We start from the raw sequence: 8,529 nt of genomic DNA, 5'->3' as shown, positions 1-8,529 counted from the left end.
AGAGACATCAAACATCCGGATTGGCTAGCAAACCTGGTAATGGTACCAAAGAAGGACAAATCCTGGTGCCTATGTGTCGATTTTAAAGACCTCAACAAGGCCTGCCCAAAGGATCCCTTCCCCCTCCCCCGCATCGACCAAATAATCGATGCTACCGCAGGGCACGATTCATTGTGCTTCCTGGATGCATACTCCGGCTACCATCAAATCAAGATGGCGGAAGCGGACCAAGCCGCAACGGCATTCATTACTCCATATGGACCATTCTGCTTCAACACGATGCCCTTCGGACTTAAAAACGCCGGCGCAACATATCAGCGCATGATTTAGACATGTCTGGCTACCCAAATCGGCAAAACAGTAGAGGCATACGTAGACGACGTAGTCGTCAAAACCAAACACGTCGAAACTCTAGTAGACAATTTGAGGGTCACATTCGACAACCTCCGAGCATATGACATCAAGCTGAATCCGAAAAAATGCGTTTTCGGCGTACCAGCCGGAAAGCTCCTCGGCTTCATTGTATCCGGTAGAGGAATTGAAGCAAACCCGGCCAAGATCTGTGCTCTGTCACAGCTGGATATTCCAAAAGACCTCAAACAGATCCAAAAATTGACTGGATGCATGGCGGCTCTCAGCCGCTTTATCTCCCGTCTGGGATAAAAGGCATTGCCCCTCTATCGCCTCCTCAGACGCACCGAACACTTCGAGTGGACGGATGCTGCCACTGCCGGACTCGAAGAAATAAAAGCCATATTGGCAACAAATCCGGTCCTGGCTGCGCCTAACCTGGGCGAACCAATGTTGTTATACATCGCGGCAACACATCAAGTTGTAAGCGTGGTACTCGTCATAGAACGAGAGACAAAAGGGCATAAATTCCCTCTTCAAAAACCAGTGTACTACGTATCCACTGTTTTAACTCCCTGCAAGTCCCGTTACCCACACTATCAAAAGTTAGCGTATGCGGTATTCATGGCATCCCGGAAGCTCCGACACTACTTTCAAGAGTGTTTGATAACAGTGGCCTCCGAAGTACCCCTAAATGACATTATAAACAACCGCGACGCGACGGGCAGGATTGCAAAATGGGCCATTGAGCTCTTACCATTCGATATAACTTACAAACCCCGGCGAGCTATAAAGTCGCAAGTTTTGGCTGACTTTGTCGCTGAGTGGACCGAAGCCGAACTCCCTAAAGAGTACAGCACATACTCCAATTGGATTATGCACTTCGAAGGCTCCAAAATGTTGGCCGGATTGGGGGCTGGCATCGTATTGACGTCCCCAACCGGGGACACAGTCCAATACGTACTTCAGATAATGTACACGGACTCCAACAACGCAGCCGAATACGAGGCCCTCTTACATGGCCTCCGGATGGCATTCTCCATGGGCATTCAATGCCTAAAGGTGCGCGGGGACTCAAACCTCGCAATATCCCAAGTAAATGGAGACTTTGATGCCAAGGATCCGAAAATGGCAGCCTATCGTAACGTTGTCCTTAAAATGTCAGCTCGGTTCAAAGGACTTGAATTCCACCATGTAGCCAGGGATAATAACCAAGTGGCCGACGTATTGGCACGCATCGGCGCAAAACGTGACGCTGTCCCTCCAAACATCTTCCTGGAACGGCTGTTCAAGCCATCCGTACTATGGGAAGAGGAGTCCGGAAATAACAAACCGGAAGCAGCCGCACCAACTGACACAGAGCAATCCGACATAATCGGCGATTCAGCCGATGAAATAACACCTTCAGCCCACGACATAATGGCAGTAATCGCCCCATGGACAGAGCCATTCCTAGTCTACTTGCTTAGGTAGGAACTTCCCAAAGACCAAAATGAGGCCCGCTGCATCGTTCGGCGATCTAAAGCCTACAAGGTCCATGAGGGAGAACTCTATAAGAAAAGCACAACCGGAGTCCTTCAAAGGTGTATCTCTGAAGAGGAAGGGCGAGACCTTCTGGCTGAAATTCACGCCGGACTAGGCGGACACCACGCCGCAGCCCGGGCCCTTGTAGGAAAGGCATTCCGTACAGGATTTTATTGGCCGACGGCCCGGGCAGATGCTCAGGACTTAGTCCAAAGATGCGTCGGTTGTCAGCTCTTTGCTAATCAGAGCCATATGCCACCCACCGCCCTCAAAACTATACCCATTACCTGGCCGTTCGCGGTCTGGGGGCTTGATATGGTTGGACCACTTAAAGGGGGAACCCACAAGCAAAGGTACCTATTGGTCATGGTGGATAAATTCACCAAATGGATAGAGGCCAAGCCAGTTAAAACGGCAGAGTCCGGACCAGTGATAGACTTCATATCTGGGGTAGTACACCGTTATGGTGTTCCCCACGGCATAATCACCGATAACGGCACGAACTTCACGGCCGACGAGGTTAAATCATGGTGCAAAAATATGGGCATTAAGCTCGATTACGCTTCAGTCTATCATCCTCAAACCAACGGTCAAGTGGAACGAGCAAATGGTCTAATAATGAGCGGCATCAAACCCAGACTAGTGCGGTCCCTTACGAAATCTGACACGCACTGGGTAGAGGAGCTTGACTCCGTACTCTGGGGGCTGCGGACAACGCCCAACCGTACCACCGGATTCACACCATTTTTTATGGTATACGGCGCAGAAGCAGTTCTGCCCTGCGACATCATTCAAGACTCACCTCGAGTGCACATGTACGAAGAAAGAGAAGCCGAGCTAGATCGGCAGGACAGCTTGGACGCATTGGAGGAAGAACGCGACGTCGCCAAGGCTCCTTCCGCATTCTATCAGCAGCAGGCTCAAAGATACCAAAGCAGAGAAGTACGGGCCAAGACTTACAACGTTGGCGAACTAGTTCTACGCCTGACGGACAAGAAAAAGGACAAGCTCAAGCCCAAATGGGAAGGCCCCTTCATCATCGATCAAGTCTTGACCGGCGGAGCGTACCGTCTACGAAATGCGTCGGACAACCGACTCGAGCCGAACCCATGGAACGCAGCCCGCCTCCAAAGATTCTATGCCTAGCGCCGGACTAAGAGTTCATCCCTTTCCCCCGTCCAAATTTTTTACACTTCAGTTGTCTTTTGTTTCTCTTTTTTCTCTCACCCCTATTCATCAAAGCCTTAAAAGGCTTACTTGCGCATCGTTCGCACGCAATTGATGTGCTATCCACACTCATTATACCTGGGGGCTTCCTTACCAGAAGCTTAATTATAAGGGCTTCATGCCCAGCACGCGTGTCAAACTTCCACGTGTACCTTTTATTCACCAATATATGCATCGATATGACTTAAGTTTTGGCCAAGCTGGGTTGCCTGGCTCCTGTGCTTACCCCTACGTTCCCGATTATTCGGCTAGGAGGTAAAGGGAGCACCTCTCCGATTGTTACTGCCGGGTCAGCCGGATGTGTACCTCAGACTGGGTGAAGCCGAAAGCTAGCGTTCTTAAGGGAATATTCGGTCGGTGATTTGAAAGATGATTTTTTACCAATTTATTTATCTGCCCCCAGATGTTATCCTGCTCTTTTCGCAGTCCGGACATGCACTTTAGGGCATGCCTCCCAGAGGAAAGGAACCCTTAACGGAACTATTCTCCCTGGAAGTTGTTTCTTACTAACTATGTAATATAACATAACTAGTTGGGCACTTGTCTGATAAAGCACTAGTGACCCCTACGCCTGGTCTCCATGCATACCCCGGTTGTTTCTTAACCGAGAAGGTATTCGGACACACTCCAGACTCTCGGGTCCCGAGGTTGAAGCGAAAAGGTTGGCAAAGGCAAATGATCTACAATCCGTCTAGAAGGCATTTTACATGTCATTTTAAAATACATTGTCAAATCGACTGACTGTATTCCTCCTCAATCCCGTCTAACAGGCTGTCTAATTTACAGTCCCGTTGGGAAAATTTAGCGGCCAACTCTACTTGGCCATATACTAAACTCACAGGGATCTCCTTCCCATCGGGCCCCACAGGTCCGACCTCGGCCATGTGGTTGGGATCCGCCTTCTTGTACCGCGTCTTCCCCATGGCCCAGGCCTCCCTGGCACCTTAGCGGCAGGCTGAAATCTTCCATAAACAGAAACGCTACCGCACTCCCTGAAGCTTCTCTGCAAGCTCCCCAAGGCCCTCGGGTAGGGAGAGGGCTGACCATAAAGCCTGGACGACGCCGCTCATTGCTTGCCGAACTCGTTCGAGCAGTTGGAACAGCTCGGGAAGTTGATCACCCGTTGATACGGGCATCTCCTCCGCAGGGCGACCTGTGAGTATACCTACAGACATATTTTGTAAATTGACTTCCTTGCCGAACTCTTCTTTTCAAAGGAGTTCGCTCAAGCACTTACTATAGATGCCGCGATGAAGCCGCTGATTCTCCTTAACGGAGCCAGACAGCTCGGCCCGAACACCTTTCAGCTCTTCTCCAAGCTGGGCGTGGGCATCCTGGAGCTTGTTCCTTTCTTGCTGCACCTTATTCAGCACCCTCTCGCTGGCCTTCAGCTGGCGCAGTAGTTCTTGCATGTCCGGATCTTGTCCGGCAGCACCTGCAACGTCATTATTAGACTTGCGCGCAGGCCGCACACCACTTATCTTTTCAAATAATGTGTTACCAGGAGGGATCCCTGTGTTTCCTCCTGCAGCAGCAAGTGCGGCCTCAAGTTGGGCCTTACACTCTTGCAGCTCCTGAGACAGTTGGGTATGCTTCTTTGTAAGATCCTACAGTTCAAATGATCCTTAAATCAGTTAATATAACTACTTTAAGTCTCGGGGCTACTGGCATATACAACTATTAAAATTTCTTACCCGTATGTCTTTTACATACTGCTCCATGGCTCTGGTCAAACCATCTTGAGCGGCACGGAGGTGCGAGTCCCCCACATTAAAGGCATTCAACGCCTCAGCGGAGAAGCACGCGTCACGAAAAACTGTCCATTATTGGGCGTGGAAGCCAAGAAGCGCGACATAGATAAGGAAGCCGGACACTGTTCGGCAGGTACATGGAACTTAAAGGAGAACCCGCCTTGCAACGCCGAAGACTACATACGTGCTGGACTTATCGTCATTGAAGCCTGGTTCGGGGGCTACTGAGGGAGTCCTGGACTAGGGGGTGTCCGGACAGCCGGACTATCATCGTCAGCCGAACTCCAAGACTATGAAGATACAAGATTGAAGACTTCGTCCCGTGTCCGGATGGGACTTTCCTTGGTGTGGAAGGCAAGCTTGGCGATACGGATATGTAGATCTCCTACCATTGTAACCGACTCTATGTAACCCTAGCCCTCTCCGGTGTCTATATAAACCGGATGGCTTTAGTTCGTAGGACACAACAACCATTACAACAATCATACCATAGGCTAGCTTCCAGGGTTTAGCCTCCTTGATCTCGTGGTAGATCTACTCTTGTAATACCCATATCATCAATATCAATCAAGCAGGACGTAGGGTTTTACCTCCATCAAGAGGGCCTGAACCTGGGTAAAACATCGTGTCCCTTGTCTCCTGTTACCATCCGCCTAGACGCACAGTTCGGGACCCCCTACCCGAGATCCGCCGGTTTTGACACCGACAGTGACCATTAAACTGGTGTATTCAGTTATGGCAAGGCCGACCATCTTGAGTACATGTGTTCTGGCAGAGCAAATAATGCACTGCAGGAAAAATAATATGAGAACACAATGTATTCCCTATCAAAATCTAGAAATAATTTCCTCCTTCACGTCAGTGTTGACCATCGTACTAGTACCTTTTATCCAAATATAGCAATCCAAATTTTCAAATTAGTCGACATCATGTTCAAAAAACCCCACCCTCCCGGATAGAAAAGAGGATTCTAGGAACATACTGTGCGTATTTTAAAATCCTGTGTTAGGATGAGAAGGAACAAAGTGTGACGTCTCGCCGAGGGCGCAGAAACCTGTAGGGTCCTCGCACTTTGGGCACAGCAAATGAAACATACTAGATTCAGTAGGAAGAAAAATGCATCAACAACGGTGGCTGCCATCCTAGTATTACCCGCGACCAAGGGACTTGGATTTATCGGGGATGGATGAAGAATTCATACCTGGTTCTCCATGACAAAACCCTATGCAATTGCCGAGAGGGGGTTTTCTTTGAACAAGCAGACGAGGACGAAGGGGATTCAGGCCCAGTGAAATATTGCCGCTTCGTCCATCCAGCTTACTGCTAAAGCTGGAAAGGTGGGGGGTTTTGTGAGTTGATGGCTCATTGGGCATTACTGCAGCGCTACGACCAGGGTGTGTCTACCGTGCAGTTGTGCCATCTAATTTGGTGGATATGGGTTGCCGGATGCCCCACATATCAGCGAAAGGAAGTAGAAAGATAGGAGTAACTAGTTACACATAAATATATTTTTGATAGAGATACTCCCTCTGTAAAGAAATATCAAAATCTTTTATATCACAACTTTATACATAAGAAAAATCAAGGGGAATATATATAACATATATAATTATAAAAATAGAGTTTTTTTAACACAGTATAGACGAGTTGGTGATGATGGTGTGCCTACCATCCTGCAATATAGGTCGTCCGATCTTTATCTAGCGAATAGGAAGGAAGCTATGGAATTTTTGCAAAAAGGTGCCCACACACCTCTCCACATTTGCAAATAAGGCCTTCCCTCGTTCATACTTTTCTCTCACAAGATAAAAATACTCATACAAATGCATCTTGATGTTACGTGCAACACACAGGCATTATGGGGGTTCAGCAGAGAATATAATACTTAGACAGGCTCATGGTTCTAGACTTTGGGCCACAGTCTAGTGGGCCTGCATGTTTGGGGGGGCCATGTGTTCTACCTCAGCGCTTTTCATATTGCAATCGATCGGTACGGCGCTGGTTTTAGATGCTGTCACAAGGTAAATACACAAAATTGAATAAAGCACGGCAGCTGTTGGAATGAAATCGAACGACAGTTCCTAACCAGCAATCAGAGTTGCAATTCTATCAACATATACCATGTGATAAATAATATTGTCATACTACTTATACACACAGGACACTTGTTTCACCATGCCAGATTATTACATCAAAATCTCTTGGAGGATAGATCAGTTCAGCAGTTGCTTGCTGCTACTGAAGAATTTCAAAGTTGATTTGGACCAGCTCTCCTTGCCGAGAAAGTTCGATTTTGACATCATCCCCTACCGCAAGATATGATTTAGATTTGAACCTTGACCATCCTTTAGCATCAATCATCATGCGACCATCCTTTGTACTTACGGTATAGTGAGCAAGTTCATTCACACCAAGGCTGTGCATGGTAAGAGAAACTTGGCCACGATCGCCCGGATTGTTGAACGGCTCCCTCATTGCTCTAGGAATTCTCTGTTTGCAAACAAGAAGACATGCACAAACAGTTAGATCAACACAGTGAATCATGTGAAACAACATGGAAAGAAAAAAGAACAAAGCACTTGGGCGGCCAATGCTTACCAAGAAGGTGGACATGTCGGTTTTTGTAAGGACTTTCATATATAAAGTGCGAACTACAGCCCAGTCTGTTGCCGGTGCAACTGCTCATTCGGTTGCTGTTGCACGAGCCGGAGCAGATGCAAGTGCAAGTGTTGGTGCAGGTGCCGAAGCTGTTGCTGGTGCCCGTGCCGGTGCGACTGGTAGTGCCGATGCTGCTGCCGGAGATGGTGCTCCTTGTAGAGCTGGTGCCGGTGTCGGAGCAGGTGCCGGTGTCGATGCCTGATCCTCCAGTAGATCAGCATGATCCGTTGATGCGGTCGGTGCCCAATCCTCAGCTGGATTAGACTGAGCTGCTGCCGCTGTCAGTGCTAGGGCAACTGTCGGTGCTTGATCCGTTATTGAAGGTGGTACCAATGTACGGGACAGCGACGATCATGTCTAGTCTGCTATGATCAGCATTCTAACTTGACTAGGCTCTGCGACTGTGATCTAGTTTTTTTCTTCATTTCTTTTAAATGCGAGAAGGACAAATTGTGGCATTTTTGTTAAACCAAACTGCAGTTCATCATAGGGATTCAGCTTGTACTCGGACAACAGACTGATCCAATTTTTTCTAGTAATATAAGTGATGGACAGTGCCTTCGTTACTGACACGACATAAGAAGTGAAACCTGCAAAAATAGCCATAATAGAGCAAACCAAACAGTTTATTCTATGATGAATGTCACATGGCAAAACCTGCATCGTAAAATTACAGGAAAAGAAAGAAAACATGACATTAAATAAATAAGATTTAGACAGTAAATCAATAAGATTTACTTGATGTGACATGAGTGAATCCTTACCAGGAAATCACTATGTTGAAGTACTAAACAGAAGATTGATCATCCAACTATGGGTGGCGCCTACTCCCACAAGCAGGACAGTCCAAAGGTCGTGACAAATCGTACGGATTGAACATCCATGGGACTGTAAATCCGGGTGGGTGCGATAAACCCTACAATGCATATAGATATTGGGGTGTAACCATAATTGATAAACCGTCCTCACAAAAAAGATGATATGGATACTTCAAAATATACAGACTGAATTGAGTGGA

This window comes from Triticum aestivum, chromosome 2B (genome assembly GCF_018294505.1).
Source record: "Triticum aestivum cultivar Chinese Spring chromosome 2B, IWGSC CS RefSeq v2.1, whole genome shotgun sequence".
In the NCBI taxonomy this organism is placed as follows: Eukaryota; Viridiplantae; Streptophyta; class Magnoliopsida; order Poales; family Poaceae; genus Triticum; species Triticum aestivum.
Note: the sequence above shows the minus strand (reverse complement) of the source record.